Source organism: Cardiocondyla obscurior, linkage group LG05, assembly GCF_019399895.1.
Source record: "Cardiocondyla obscurior isolate alpha-2009 linkage group LG05, Cobs3.1, whole genome shotgun sequence".
Lineage (NCBI taxonomy): Eukaryota > Metazoa > Arthropoda > Insecta > Hymenoptera > Formicidae > Cardiocondyla > Cardiocondyla obscurior.
Window position 1 is genome coordinate 2,323,760 of NC_091868.1, and position 16,796 is coordinate 2,340,555.

The following is a 16,796-nucleotide window of genomic DNA, read 5'->3' on the forward strand; positions in this document are numbered from 1 at the left end:
GTTTTGTTCTCTTTAATTTGTTTTAAAATCATTGTTAACTCTAAATTAAAGTTTTAAGAATACTTAAATGTTCACTATGTCGTTGAAACAATTACAAAGATAAGTATTTGTGATATTGTAGTAATATCTTTCAAGTGAGGATATTAATTGGAACTACTATTATAATGTATGTACATGTGCGTGATAACACTTGCTGTAATGTTGCGCTGCAACAGAGACAATAATAGTAATAGAACTACTCAACAAGACACGGAACATGTCGAGAAAGTTGACCACACTTCGATACCTAAAGTCAAGCTAAACGAAAGGTGTAAATTTCATTAATTAATAAGATGATCGTTGTAATTATTGCCAGATAATATGTTCACAGAAACAAAAAGATAACTAATAACAACAACTGAAAACACATACGTCCAAATACTGTACAACCAGTCGTTTATCCTACCATTTGCCTTTTCCACTTCCAGCGTTTTGAGACAATTAAGACTAAAAGACTCAGTAAACATCGAAGTCTGGTAGAAATTGATAAGATAACTTACTCAAGATGTTTTCGAAACATTTTTAAAAGATACATAGGAATTATCTAAGAAAATGTCTAAAACAATTCTATTAAAAATATATACTATAAAAAAAATATTTTTTTATTTTTATAGTTTTTTTATTCCATTATGAATTACTCTGTATGCAACATTTCTTTCTTTTTTATGTTTTTAAAAAATTGATGCAGGAATCTTTCCTATCGATGCGAACACGTTGCATTTTCTACTGTTGATTAAAAAATTTCTAAATGATCGAAGCACGTTCATTAATCTATTTCTAATTTTTCTATAAGCTCGAATGCTTATTCATATTTCCATTTATGTAAGTAACGTAACAGTAAAATAAATTAAAATATTAATACATATAAATAATCAATCATATATTATTCATCCGTAAAATTAATAAAATATCAATTGATAATAACTGGTTTAAAACCAGATTCAAAATTGCTGGGTCTGTTAACGAAACAAGTAGATTTTTTTCTTAGTGTAAATGTTAAAAAAATATAAAACGCCTGGCAGTAATCATCAGTAGTTAACAACCATAGGAGATAAGTACAAATCCCAAAAAATTTTTAAGTACCTTTTTAAATATGCATTTTATAATTAAAATCTTACCAAAAAAAAAAAAAAAAAAAATGAGAAGTGCAAATTATTTCGTCTTAATTCTGTTAACGATCTTAATAATAACGAAGACAGTCTGACACCGACGACACCGATGACGCGACGAGGACGACGAGCCTGCGTGAAAAATCGCGACGGAACGCTCGGTCTCACATCGTACTCGCTCGTGCGTTATAAATTCCGATTGTTTAATGTGCGTCGCTTGCATTCGCGCTCGCCATCGCGAAACCAGATCCGGAAAAGATATAACAGGTTTATCTCGCATGACTCGTAGGACGGGGCCTGAAACGGGGATAATAAGGCGAGCGCGTTTGGCCGCTCGGTATGTTCTGCCTGCGTGTATGTATCATGTGCGTGTGCGTAAACAGGTGCGCTTCATTTACCGCGTCAGAATAGGCGAGATACTTCACTGGCGCCGTGAGATTCTTTTCGAGAGATGCAATTATTCACTGACGAATATTGATGATTGACGTTAATGCTACAACGCTTGACCAGGAAAAGGAGACGCCGCTAAATGAGTAATAAAAGTAAAAAAAAAAAAAATCTAACGAAAAATGTACACCTGTATTCTTTCCGCAGACGTGTTAACGAAGGGGAAATTACTTTAAATTAAATCCTAATTAAAAAAAAAATATTATATATTTTAATTTATTTTTCTATAAATTTATTTTAAAATTTCATATTTAATATCTTTTTTTCCTTTTTCTTTTTTTAATAATTTGTCCAACAGCAATGCCCTAAGATCTCTGTGGCGATACCCTTTGAGATAAGCGTTCGTACTTGGTTCTCTTGAAAATTACAGGTACGCTCTGATTTGAGCGCGATCGCTAATTACACCGCGCAACGGGTGTTAAACCGGCCCGTGTGCATCACGCTTCTTTGATTCCGATGGAACAATAATAATCCGTCGCGTCATTCCCATCTAACAAGCCGACGTTGCAATCTCACGGACGCTTGCTCGCATTACTTCGATTCTAAACGGATATTTTGCTATAACGGATCACGCCTCGTCGACTCAAAGTCAACTCGATGAGTATGTCATTTCTTCATATGTCGCTTTTGCAATAATAAAACGTACACGCTAACGTTAAGTCCAAGGAAAGATTTCTTTTCTCTCTCTCTCTCTCTTTTTTTCTCTCTCTCTCAGTGTAGACGCGGAATTTCAAGTGGTCGATTGCTCAAAGTTCTTCGCGATACTTTGACGAACGTTTGTCGCTCAAGTTACAGTGCAAAGTAAGCGGCAACAAGCGGTACCAGACAGACAGACAGACAGACAGAAGCACCGAGGCACCTGTCCCTCCACTCGGGAGTACGTAGGTTCGTGCGAGGAGGGGCCCCGGATACTGGATATACCCCGCTACGCGATTCAGTACCCCGCGTTCGCTCACGCTGATAAGACCTTATTCTAATCACCGAGCTACCTGCCGACCTGATAACAGGCAAAAGGCCGGGTGCCGCGTGCCGCTGGTTAACGCGCGCGATACCGCTCGGATAATCTCGGGGGCGAGGCGTAAACGCGTGCACGCAATCAGTGACATTTCTATGTTACGTGTGCCTACTACGCGGGGACGCCCTTTGATCCTCTAACGTTTGACGAGGGACGCCGCCGCGTGTCTTCGGCGTCGTTTTCGCGATAGCCGCACGCTACTCCTCCCCGGAAGCACCGTCAGACGATGATGAGCAGGTGGCAAGCACGACGGTGCCGCGGGCGTTCGTGTTCGAGTTACGTTATTACATCGCTACACGTGAAGCACTGAGCTTACATATTGATCTTTAATAGATTTCGAAGTAATGTATGTCCGAGTCAAATGAAAAAAAGCTCCTATTTTTTTTTAATTCTTTTTTTTTTAATACGATTCATAATTTTGTAGAGAATGTTGAATTTATTACATACATTTTCTCTCTCAAGTTATAAATCTGAAGATCGTTCTAAATAAAAGTAAATAAAATCTGTGGATCTAGGTACCATATCCTGTCAAAGACCGATAATTAGCTGACTTCAGTATTTATACAATTTAAAATTAATTTTGTGTAATCGTTAAATACGTAATTCGACGAATGATTAACGGTAACGCATTGAAAATAAAATTTAGTTATATCGATTTGATAAAATGTTAAGCGCGACCTCAACGACTACTTTCTACTTCATTTCCGAGACTACGTGTGCGGCAATTCTTCCGCGAGATACGCGTTGTGCGTGCACTCTGCTGCGTCTGGAGAGATTAAAAGTGATCGGCCAAAACTACAAGTGATTCGTGAAGACCGAATTAATTCATACCTCTCAGTCCGCGCAATTTAATAAGCTCCACGGAATAAAAAAGGTACGGAATGCTAAGTTTATTAATTCCCACGAATACATGCCTTTGAAGAGTTCACAACGGGACGAAAGCAAGATCATTTTAATCTCCAGAGATTTGCTACAAGCTCGTTAAAAGGACAAGTAACGCTATATTGACAGACTTAAGCAATAATTCCACTAACAATTTCAACGGTAATTTTTTAAATAACAATTTACAAACTACGATCTTGCTCTCGCTTCAATCTCGCTAACAAACTTGCGGAATATATTACAAAACATACTAGAAAATGTCAAAGATGTAAATATACTTTAAGTTTAAAATGCCAGACTAGATTTTAGAGGTAAGGTCGATGGAATCGTAAAAAAAAAATTATTAGAAGTTAAGATAAGTCTGCGAATGTTCTCTAAATTTTATGCATTTTACATTTTATTAATAGTAATAAATTATTTTGTTGACGGTGCAATCGTGACATATGTAACTAAAAATAGTTAGTGCGATTTGGATAGAATAACTTGTTATCGTATTAACAAGTCTCTAGCAAGCTCTTTCCTGAAATTTCAATAATTCTTATCAGGCCATTATGTCACGTGCGTGTTACGGTATAAAAATCCGCAAACATTAGCCTTATAATTATGCTTTTCATCTTATTGATTTGGCACTTACTTATCTCCTTAGAAAAACCATATAATTTACATATAAATTAATATTTTATGATAATGTTATATCTCAAATATATATATATGCGCGCGCGCTATAACTTCGAATGTATAACTAATTATTTATGTTAAAGTACATGCACATAAATTGTGTGAGTAAATTAATCTAATTTATTTAAATTAAATTGCGATTGGTAAATGTAAATAATTTTTATGACATAAAACAAAAATTAATGCATGTATGCATTTTTAATTTAATATAAAATATAAAGACAAAAATTTGATAAAAATTATTATGCGTTTCTATCACTTTCTCTCTCTCTTTCTTTCTTTTTCTCTCAATATCGCCACGAAAAATTTGATACAATGATAGAGATACGTGTGTAATACGATGACGTGAATATAATGCGTGTGTGATCGTAGGTAAACGAAAAAGAGTAACAATAAACGCTCTCGATAAGATAAAAGCGCGCAGCCTCCTTCTTCTCAGAATTGCCGCTACGGCAAGTGCCCCGTTACGTTCTTTGATGTATCTCCACCTGTATCGTTTAATGACGCGATCGAGAAACGTAAGATGCGGTTTATAGAGCTTATAAATCATTACCTTCTGTCAAATGAGGCAAACGTAAATTAGAACGCAAACAGAGATTTATTTTCAACAGACGGTTATCTCAAAACTTAAAATAGAATGCCTACACTAAAAAAAAAAAGGAAAAAAAAAAACTCGTACAACATCAATCTTCTAAACAATCTAAATGCATAAAATATAAGTAAAACGGTTTCGTTATCTCGCGTGCGTGCAATGATACGAAGAAAACAAAAAGATGATCTAAGATCAGCGTATTATTTCAATGTTCCGCGTTAACGAAGGGACCTAAAGGATACGCGCTTAAACAGGCGTGCGGTTCACATCCACTTTTCTGCGAGCGATTAATTTATGGAGCAATGCGGGAAGTCGGCGATAAACGAACGGCTTTCCATTCTTCCCGGTGCGTTTCCTCGTTCGGCGCGGCGCGGCGCGGCGCGGCCATTTCGCGGCACGCACTTATTTACGTTAACGAGCCGTGTAACGAAACTCGTGTAGCGCATAATCCGACAATTCCCAGCCCAATTTGCCGCTAAGCAAAACGCATTCCTCGGAACGCCACGTTCCGCGCTTCTGTACGCGCGCCCATCCCTCGGCGTCCGCGATTTAACGAGGGGGCCCCCCCGATCTTACCGCAGAATTTCCCGATCTCTATCGCCCATGAGAAGCGGCAATTACTCGCTCCCCCACCTGGCTACTATTAATTAGTGACTAATTACCCTTCTTCGCGGACCGTCCCACACGAACTGATTAAGTAAACTGCCAATTGTGCTCGCGATAGGCGCCGAATGGGTTTAACGAACCCATCGGCGAGCGCGCCGCCCCTCTGCTTACAAATTTTCACGTTTTTCTTCGGTCTGCGCGATTTAAATGAATATTCAAAGCTCTCCGAAGGCAGCCGCTTTCCTGCTCTCGAAAGAAAGGCGGATAAACGCCGGTACTTTTAACAGCGGAGAACCGAACCTGACCGATCTCGTCTCGTAATACGGTCGCCCGTTCGCCAAACGTCGTCCGTTTCTTAACACGCGCATGCTAATACGGTGTAAATTTGACGAAATCGCTAGTTGCTAGAGAACTAGTCATAAGGAGGTAAACACACCACTTCGGCATATAAGAACAGGAATTCAAAGTACGCGTTAAATGATATAGATATCAAAATATACATATATTTTACATAAATTGCCATGTTTCAACTGCTGCGAATAATTAATCGAGCATTTGTATTCTCGTTATCAAAAAAAACTTATGAAAAGTTTGATTATTTATTGCTAAAAATTATTTAGAAACCTAAAAAAACTAAGTAGAGGAAAAATAAATCATTCGATATATTCGGACTTCTCAGCTTGATTTCAGTATCGTGAGAGTTAATAATAAACCATTCATATTCTGCATTATAATATTTAAAAAAGGTTATGCCGCCGTAATTAACATCTAGGAATATGTGTTCCTTGTTTTTTTTTTCTTTTTTAATAAAAGTATTTGCTAAATACGAAAATCGTGAGATGTTATTTTCTATCGGATTTCGAAACCAGTTTCGACACTTGTTTCGATGTAATTCTTCCCGGTACATTCACTCCCGCCGGTTTAACATAGTACTTTCTCTACTACGACATATTTCTACATTGTCTAGTTTATAACTCAAACTTCATCTTCGCGCGTCCAACCATTTTCGTCCACACCTGAGATAATAATGAGCGATCTATATGAATAAATGCATACTTAAAATTTCATAAGCCTGCCCGAATCCAGAGAGACAAATGTAAAAATGTCAGTTAAATAACAAACGAATAAATTAACCAGCTTGACATAAATCAACTTAATTAGTTAATAATCATAGGCTTCTTTGTAAGTCATTGATTGAGAATGTGCTTTCCTGTTTCGGACCCCTCCAGCCAAACTACAAACCAAGGCCGACGATGCCGATGCGAATCTAATTATAATAAGACTAATTTATTAACCCGTTATAATCGATATCGTTACATTAAAAAAGTATCCGGTTGTATTAAGAAATAAATTTCCTATTGGCATTTATTGCACGCTATTCGTTATGTTAAGGTTCATACTAAAACCCGCAAAGATATGCAATCAGCAAATAGAATAAGCACGTTGGCCAGTTTGATGCTGGAATAATAAAAAGAAGCCCGTACGCCTACTTGTTCGTTGCTTGTCCACCGCGTCCACCTCCAATTTCCCGTGCAATATTTTTTTAAAAACCATCGCGGGCTCTTATCGATAGACATCGCGACTCTTGCCATGAAATCTCTCGGCCGTCTATAATAACACACTATCCAATTCACTTAATCGCAAATAATTATGGAGCTTCGCGCAACAACAACGGTAAAGCCGGCGTTTCGAGAGTATCTTGTATATCGTGCGGCCGTGTAATTTCCGATTCAACCACCGATATCGTCGGTCATTACGTGCCCTACGAACTATTCCGGGCTCTACAATTTCTATCCCGCAAAAATATATATTTTTCTTACGCACTTCCACGCTTCCAAGAGAATCCTGTCATTCGTAACGTGCACTTTAGGCATCCTTCCACTCCCGTATCCGTATCTTAACTTCGAACGGATTTTATATAAAAATCAATCTCGGAATTGTCTCGAATTTCGAAGAATTAAATCTCGAAGCTTAATACCTTTGCATAAAATTTTTGAGAGAAAATTAAAATTATTTTTAAGAGATTATCAATTACTAATCAAACGAGAAATACCATCTCTTTGATCGTCTCTCATTCTTTTTGTTGCAAATTGCCATAAAATAATTTCTTAAATTGGATATCCAACGTTCTTATCTCGTGTACTTTCTAGCAAGATTTGGAATTCAGTTTCTGTAATGTACAGCATCGTGGGCGTGTTAACACGCGGTGCGCTACAAAACCTCATGCAAATGATTTATCTCGCTTCTCGCCCACGCTTTCAACCCTGACCCCGTGAATTGTCCCGCAATGAGGGATCCCTTGTTTCTTTTTCCTACGCGTGTGTCGCGGCACTATTCGTCACGGACATGATCGAGCCATTACATAAAATTATCATTATCGTGCGTCTTCTTCACTTATTACGTTTAATAACGCTCGTTAGATCAGCTATTTCAATAAATTACCTACTTTTTCAATTAGTATTTTAATAATTCAAAAAATATTTATACTAATGCATAACATTGTTTTCTTAATAGTCGTTTATGGAGGAAAAAAAAAAAAAACTTTTAAGCGGAAAATAGCGTGGAAATATTAGGGTTAATTTTAAACGCGTAGGATCGCTATCTTTTTCATGTTACTTTCTGTGGAATGATTTCAGAATGTATCTTTGATCAGTTATGATTTTATTAATGCGACGTCTGATACCGGGATGACACTAAATGCGCAGATCGGCACGGATCGGTAACAGGGCGGTTGCTGTCTTTGACCTTAATGCACCGAGGTGCCGAGGCCAAAGACCTTGCCATTGAGTTCGGCTGTAATCGAAGCTGACGTCGGCGATTGCCCGATTCGGTATTCGTGCAACGACGCAAGTGACTTTTACGAAAATTGCAAGCGACACTTCGGCGAAATCTTTGGCGTGGACCTTGGCGGACCGTAATAAGACGAGCGTTGATTGTCAATTTTCGAAAACTACCGTTCTAAAAAGGTCGTCGCGCGGTGCATTATCGTGCGTATACCTTGGGCGCCAATTTCGTCGATTCTGCGACCAACTCGGTAAATACGTGAGATTAAATCAGAGATTTGACTCGTTACTTGACCGCAAACTATAACGACGCGTCATTCTCGCGGAATAATTTCACTTATCGAACAAGCGGGAAACGTTCAACAACGCGAATCTTTCCACGTTTATAGAGGCCGGCTACGTTTAATGGCCGCGGATCGCACGCTGCCGAAGTCGAATGCGCGAAACGCGACGGGCGGTGCAATTCTTCTCTAATCCCGCGTTTATTTCCGCTCGCGTGTTATTTTAACAAGATGCTAATCTGCATCGCGTGCCCGCGCATGAGAATACACGCTCTTTATCGTACCGGTGCTTATCGTATATTTTCTAATGCGCGACGCTCATGCCGCGGAAGAGCAAACAGCCCGATAATATAGCAACGCGGTGCCGCGATAGCCGGCTGCTATAAGTCACGGAACAATAGAGTTGGCATTTATTCCTCATTTTTTTTCCCTCCCCTCACGCGTTGAGCGTCCTGAGTTACGACGTTGCGCGTTTTAACGAGACGACCGCCGGAGTTCAGTATTACGTCTTACGGCGTAATCAACGAACGGCGGTATCCTCTCGCCGGACTGAACGGACCGAGTCTTATGTTAGGCATATACCCTGCTATAAGAATTTATGAAACTCGATTAATCGTTGATAAAACTGAGAAGAGCAATTAATCCTTTAGTCACGTTCGCGGATGTTCGCTCGCGTCGTCATTAGAGGGCCCGAATTGGTCACGAATTCTCGCTGTACCGAGCCTATTTTCGTTCTCGGCGAATAGCGCGGCGATTCACAAATCAGCGGATTATAATTAAGAGCGGTCGGAATACAACATAGTTTATCCGGTTTTATCTAACGTTTCGTTATTAAAGTTAACTAAATGAGCAGAGAGCCGCGTGTTGAGCTACGCTTTTTTTTTTCTTTTTTTTTAACAAACGGATATTGCATTTCGAAGGCGCGGCTGTCAAATCCTTGGTTCCACGTGCGCATCCCGGGAGCGATTAAGAACCGATTCCTCCGTAACACGGCCCATTGTGTACGGTTCCCGTCCGCGTCTCGCGCCCGAAAGTCGACACGTACGTTGATTATAATCTTTCAACAGCGATTTAGCGATTTGAGCACCGCTAGGAGAAAACGAGCCGATCACAACGCCGTTATTAGTCACTCGCTCCGAGTTCGTCGCTTCTAGCATCGTGCAAAGGATGCGCGTGATTCATGCGTACAGCGAACACTGTCCGTTAGCCGAGATTCAATCCCGGGATGATTCTCTTCCGGCTTCCGGTACGGCGTGGGCCAGGCCTTTCCACGAGACGGCATGATTTATTCGCAGAAGCTATAGCGCGTTATCTCCGGATAGAGACGGGTCGATCAAGCGCAGACTTTATGGATCCGAGAAACAAACTCGCGATTGCGAACGTATGATACGGAATAATTAACGCGGATGCTAACGGTTATTTCGGTCTCTTTAATCGAGTTGCAGAAAATGTTTTCAGATGATCTGACAAACTATTAAAAAAAAAAAAAACCGACGTCCTTGCATAAATTTATTATAAAATTATGAGCACTTATACGCATACTTGCGACAAATATCTACTGACCCTTTTATACATTTTTAAATCAATACTTCATTTAAATAAAAAAAAGTGTACGAGAATAACGATACATTATTCATGTGACAAAAAATAATTTTAAGGATACGGCGCGATATTGGTGGTCACGGTCAAAAGAAATTCTTAAGAAGATTAGGCGCTGTAAAACTTCGTAGGACACATTCGTCCGCTCATTAGGGACAGATACGAATACGGCGTGACTTTATGAGATTCACGTCGAGTTCGTTAATTTTAACCAGATTGGTGGGTACGGACGGACGACAACATCGACATAATCCTTCGGGCAAACGAAATTACGATAGCGTCAAAGACTGAGAAAGCACGTCGGCTTGGTCGCTTGAGCCAGTCGAGATAAAAAATCTCGATCAACCTCTCGATATCAAAGGAACTTCGCTAACCATTATTAAGAGAAATAATAATTTAATTATTACGACTTTTGGTGTCCGCGTATACCGGGTTAATAGACATGTCTCTCTCGTTGCAAATAACACGAGCACCGAGCGCGGTAAATAGGTCAGTCACCTTCGTAGATATAGCAGTTATATAAATCTTGGCGATGTAACACGACGCCGTAAAGTATGATATCGCGCGGCGAGTTGTTTTATCGCTTTACACGCACTTCGTGCACGCGTGTGGTCGCAAGGTCGGCCTGCGAATTCTCTCCGTCTTTCCATAGGTCGCGAAAATCGTTGTTTGTACGCATATATATTCTTTATCGGACCCCAAATAAATGCGAAATAATCAATCCAAATTACAAGTACGAATACATAAAAAATAAAATTTACCCGTCGATTATTTCGTAATTTTTACAGACGACAATGTCTGTAACCCGAATCAAATTTTTAATTGCTCGAATAACTCGACGTTGACAAAATTATTCCATTCATCTTCTATTTTCGTCCCACCGTTCTCAGAAAATTAAAAAGAAAGGAAAAGAAAATTAATAATAATCCGACACGCGCCGTTATTATGCGCGGCGTTTCCACGAAATCGACTTTGCTAGCTACCGCTAGCCGCGATCGACTTTTCGGGCTGTCAGTGGGTGAATGAACAAGAAACGTGTCTGCTTCTCGTAGACCTCGGGGTCTACGAAGAATGACGTTATCGGCAATGATGGCTTAGGCGTTGCCGCGGGTAAACGAGCATATACGCGGGCCACGTAGAAGGATGGAAGTGCGAGGTCAAGAGCCACTTAGGAACACACGAATGCACATCCGCCCGTACGCCCCGACGGATAGATAGGGATCTCGATCCCCGGCGTTCCTGTTCGCGCCGCGTGTAAATCCCGGGACGACCTATCGGCAAACGCTCGGGAAGCACGGCGTTACGATGATGGATGGTCCGCTGCCTACCTCCCCATGGGCGAGACCAAGAAGAATGACTTCGCGTTCCGTTCCGACTGTCCCGTCGCGCTTCGTAATTACCGTCCGTCTGTCCGCGACAGCCTCCAACAGACGCGCGCGGTTTTATTAACCCTCTCGGGATTCGCGATGCTTTAAAGGAAGGTAAACCGCAGCCTACGATTTCACGCACGGATTCTTCGATTCTCGCGCGACTCGCGTACGCGGCCACACGCCGACTCTTTCCTCGCGACTTTCTCGAGAGCTGAATAATTTATAATCTTTACGAAATGCGTAAGAGAAGCATTCACAGTAATGTGATAAGTAATATATATTGACAGTATAATTTGCACGAAGATCTTATCGCAACGTTTTAACTTCATAATCTATTTTTTTTTTTTTTAACCATTTAATCAAGTCTTACATCGAGGAATCGTAGAAACGTAAAAGCCGTTAATACGTTTCTTTTTTTTTTTTCCTCACAAATAATTCGGAAGCTTGACGCGAGATATCTACGCATACGAGAATATGTGTGAGAGAGACATCGGCTACGTCGATCGACGTTTTACGAGATTTGGAGGGATCGCGTCGACCTCGTTTACATCCTAGCAAAAAGCCGTTTAACGCTTTTGTAATCAGGATAATTGTAGCGCGGCGTCCTTTCATTTTACCGTGGCACGGCAGCCACGCATTGCGCGCGTTGCGCTACTTTTATTCGCCGCGGCATTAAGTGCTGCCGCATTGTACAGCGTAAAGCTACAGAGCTGTACATAATGAGTGCTCACAACGCTAATTAATGAACGAAGTAAACGACACGACCTGCACCGCGCCAGTATCTGTCTTAGAGTTGCAGATATATCCAATTAGTTGAAAATCGCAAGCAACTAATAAAATGGATAACTTAACTGATTACCGCAGAAGTACGTTAAAAAAAAAAAAAGAAAAAACATTTTATCGAGCAAATTAGTAAACCTATTGCTGCAACGAAACCGTCATTTATTTAACTTAACTAGAAAAAAATCATGTGCGCGCAATTTTTTTAAGAAACCCTGATTTCAAAGTATAAAAAAATATCTTGTGACTCACCAAACTGCATGAGCTTCAGCGGAGTTGTAGAGTTCTGCCGTTGGCTGTAACATAAAAAAGAAAACATTAATGTAGACATGATAGTTAATTAATATAGTTAATAAAAAAAAAGTTTTTTTTTAATTAAAGATTTTATTTAAAAAATTAATTCTCACCTAAAAGTTGCTCCGCCGATGCAGGATGCCCCCCGGGCCTGCTCCTCCTCTCAGATGGGACGTGACGAGTCATCCCTCCGCGCACAAGTAACTCGCGAACACCCCGACCGTGATTTTATAATCGCGGAAATCACTCAATTATTACTTTCGCGCGTTCAATGCTCGGTACTCGCGTTTAGAAGAGTCAAATAATTCCGTCCGAATACTCAACGAACTTTCGAAACGACCAACGAACCGGCTTCGTAAAATTATTAATCGGCGGTGACGGCACTTTCGATGACGGTGGTGAATGCAGCTACGTTGATCTGTAACAAAAAGAAATACATAATTTAATTGTAGAGATGCCACAAATATTCAATCTTCAAAAAAAAAAATTTAATTAAATTAATTAAATAAAAATATTTCCATTACGACAAGCTACTACTCGTACCGTTTTCCGGATTCGACAACACGGCCGACAGTGATAACAAAATTATGCGTTGGATGTTGCTACCGTAATTACGAGCACGAATTATTTTTTTTTTTTCGTTCGTTACGCCGTGGTTACCTAATATGTCACGTGCGCCTCTTATTTCAAGTGCTGTTGCCCCGAAGGAGAGGATCGTAGAACGGTGTTGCGATATGGACATCGTGTAACTTACACCCGTTCGGTAAACCAACCGATACCGTCAATATAAATGAACCCCGAGATAAAGGTGCGCCCACACTAGTTGCAGCTAATCGATTTGATAATGACACGCCAACAGGCAAACTTGTTCCGACTCACTCTCTCTTTCATGCGTATTATTAAATTTTTTCCAATTAAAAAATTTAACGTTACAAATCGCTTACAACCTTAAAACTATTATTTTGGGTATTACAAATACATATTAATATTATTTTATAACAAACGCATAAACGGCCTGTAATGCCTTTTATAACTGCCAAAATGCCTAAACAATTTTTATTACGAATTTATTATCTGGTTTTGAGATAGTTGATATTCAGGGTCCTGTTTATACCGAAATCGTACCGCGGGATTAGTCTAATCGGATGAGCGCTATCGCGGTTTTTAAGGTACGGACAGAAAATTATTTGTGACCGAGGACATTTACGACGAGCGTAAAATCTTTGCTTCGCGCTACCGTAAGCATCCTACGCGCTCTCTCTTTCGAAATAACGCGTTAGTACGAAACGGAGTTAACATTTCGTTGTGTGCTGAACTTAAGATACCACTCGTGTTGCAATATAATTCACCGAGCCATGTTGACTGGTGGTCGAAACCGTAGAATCATTTTGCAATAGTTTTTATGCACTTCGACCACCCCGATAATTATTGCGAGATATGCAAAAATTATAGTATGCTAGTAGTAAACTGATTATCTAAAACTATACTTAGAACTTCTTGTGGCTTTATTATAATTTTTGTATATAGCATTATACAGCAATTAATTTCTTGTGACTAATTGAGCTTATAACTACCACAAGTTTTGCATAACGTTGCGTAAAAAAAATAGATTTAATGATTAATGTGAATAAAAATGGTCTCTTTTTTAATAATTAAATTTAGTTAATACTATTTCTGAGAAAAAAAAAATTAATACGGTAATCTTTTCTATTTTCTTCCTTTCTGCAATTTACGACGAGTACTATCATAATTTGTCATTAGTGGAATTGTACAAAAACTATTCATTGCGTGGCACGCCGCATCAGAAGACGATAAATCTCTGTTCGCGCCGCTACATAAATATAATTTATGCACAGTCGCACATGTCGCGCACCGAGTTGATTGATTTCATTTTATTTTCCGATGCCGAGGTTGCGACATTCCGAAATTAGAAATTCCCTTACGTCAGGTCGAACCATGCGCGATTGAAATTTATGACGGACATTATGGCAAACGAGAATCAGAAATTAGGGCGGCGAGCTGCTGCTGACGGTGATTTGATGAATGCGTGTAAATACGAGGTAATAGATTTCTAACAAAAAGAAAACTTAATCGAAAACCTATAATCCAAAGAAAGAGAAAATAAGAGATATATCGATTTTAACTAAATTATTTTATTGAACGAACAATAAAATATCCAAATACGAGATGATGTTACCGCTGAATTGATATTTGCGTCGTTTACTTACATCGAATCGTTCACGTACAAATGTTCGATCGAATCGCGTGTATCGCAGGCAAATATTTGCAAATTAACATATTTATGACTTGCGCTGACGTTTTCTTTCATAAGATTGTAAAAAGTGATTCATTGCACGCACAAATCTTTGAACCGTGCGATACAGTTGCTTCATTCACTCGATTCTGTTATAAAAGCACCATTCACTCGGGCTACACCCTGCAAAGCGCAAACACCTCGTTGCTTCTCCACTTTCTCGAAGGATATGCTTACTTAGTATCCCGTTTCATGTCTGCGAGCTATTTGCCCGAGACTGATCGATTTATTCTCAAGCGTTTACTCAATCAGTATCCGAATCATGTTTAACTTGCTAATTATATGACATTGAACTGCAATCATGAAACTCATCACTTAAAGCAAACACCTTTTTTTTTCTTTCCTTTTTTTTTGTCGCGCGGATCTAAAAATTCAATGGCTTTTACTGTCTCAAATTTTTGTCGCCTTTCAACCTCGGATTAATTTTATTTCCCTAAGCTACTTCAGTTCTTTTTTTTTTACACGATTCGTATCCTGCATATTTTTCAATTTACATTTTATTTCAAATAGCTTAGCTGGCTTAGACAAGATATCATGACTGAAATAGGTTTAGCTAATAAATCTTATCTTTTCTCCTGTGCACTCGTCAGTAACTCATATGCACGGCAATTATCTATCATTTGCACTGTAATAACGCCTTCTCAGACTTGGCGAAAGTCAATGTTTCCTTCGCTAATCAACGCGCCGTAGCTAGAGGCCACGACACGAACCGAATAACTCCGTTTACGTTTTATTGCTTTTATAATATTTTACATATTAATTTTATCGTACAACATTGTTTTATATTTAGGAGAAAAAATGTCGTGTTGAACGTGTTGCACAAACATGTGCCTAACTTACGATTTTCTAAAGTTTCGCGAACTATGTGAGCTTTCATTGTGCCATCTTATTATCATAATCAGATTTGTCGTCTTTTAAATAAGAAATATTAAGTCGTCAGTTACGGGTAATCCTTCAAAGGCGAAGATGTAATCTCGTTACGTGAGACGTTCCGTAAAGAATGCAGTCAGTCTTGCTTCTCACGCGAAGAAAGAACTTTGTCTTTGTATTCTTACTGTTTTATTCTGTTGCGATAGAAATGAATTTAAGTATATCGTCGCTAAGTTTTAAAATATCCGTGTACGTAGATATATTAAAAAAAAAAAGAATGGATAACTATATTTTTTAGTTATAAATTACAAGAAAGAAGACAATCATCGCAATTATATATTGCAAATTATAAAATATTTTGCCCCAATATCTACAAATTATAGGTCTTAGTTTTGGAATACTAATCGTGAGAATAACAATCGTGTTACAAATATGAGATTCCTTGCATTGCATAAATAGCACGAGTTGTTTTTACTACCAGTTAACACTGATCGACGTCGTGTGTTACCGACGTAATAAGTGCGTGACGTATTTCGGCACGGACGTTTAACAGTTGAAAATTTAATGACCACTCTCGCCTCCTTTTATTCGCCGCATTAAAATAATATCACGTAAAAAAATAACTGTAAAATAAAAATACATGCCGTTACGATTATCCGGCAAACATGCAATGATTGAATAATCACAAGGGAGGAATAATAAAAGTAAAGAATCATAAATGCTCGCAAACGCAGATCGAAAGGGAGGCAAGGGTTCTCCGTTAAGCGCAGGTAACAGTTCCCCTGCTTTTTGACGGAAAGCCCGTCAAGAGCCGCGAGACGTTAAACCCTCGTACGATTCGCGAAAAGACGTGAGGTGTCATCTCATTTCCATAATCAGATTAGCCGCGCCCACCTAACCGAGAGCCGAAATGCGTCGTCGTGGACCGCGTGTAACCTGCGGCGAAAAACCGGGCGGCCCGGCAAGTAATCACGTTTTCGTGAGATTGTAGCAGGTCCGTTCTCTCCTTTCCTCGTTCTGCATTTATTCATTTATTTACTACCGTCGGCTCGCATGCATCGATGCGCCAGCTGGCCAACTGAACGAACGTCACTGTCGCTCGCTCAATTGAACGTAATGATATTCCGGTACTGTCGC

The 16,796-nt window shown here is 39.4% G+C and overlaps 1 long non-coding RNA gene across 1 annotated transcript in view; it reads right to left on the minus strand.

The window, feature by feature from the left end:
* Positions 1 to 11,929: 11,929 nt before the first annotated feature.
* Positions 11,930 to 16,796, minus strand: part of LOC139102420 (uncharacterized) — a 101,177-nt gene continuing 96,310 nt past the window's right edge. The window contains exons 14-15 of the long non-coding RNA XR_011545694.1: positions 12,589 to 12,893; positions 11,930 to 12,477 (exon numbers count right to left, since the gene is read on the minus strand). This is a non-coding gene — a long non-coding RNA (uncharacterized lncRNA). The remainder of the gene's footprint in view (positions 12,478 to 12,588; positions 12,894 to 16,796) is intronic.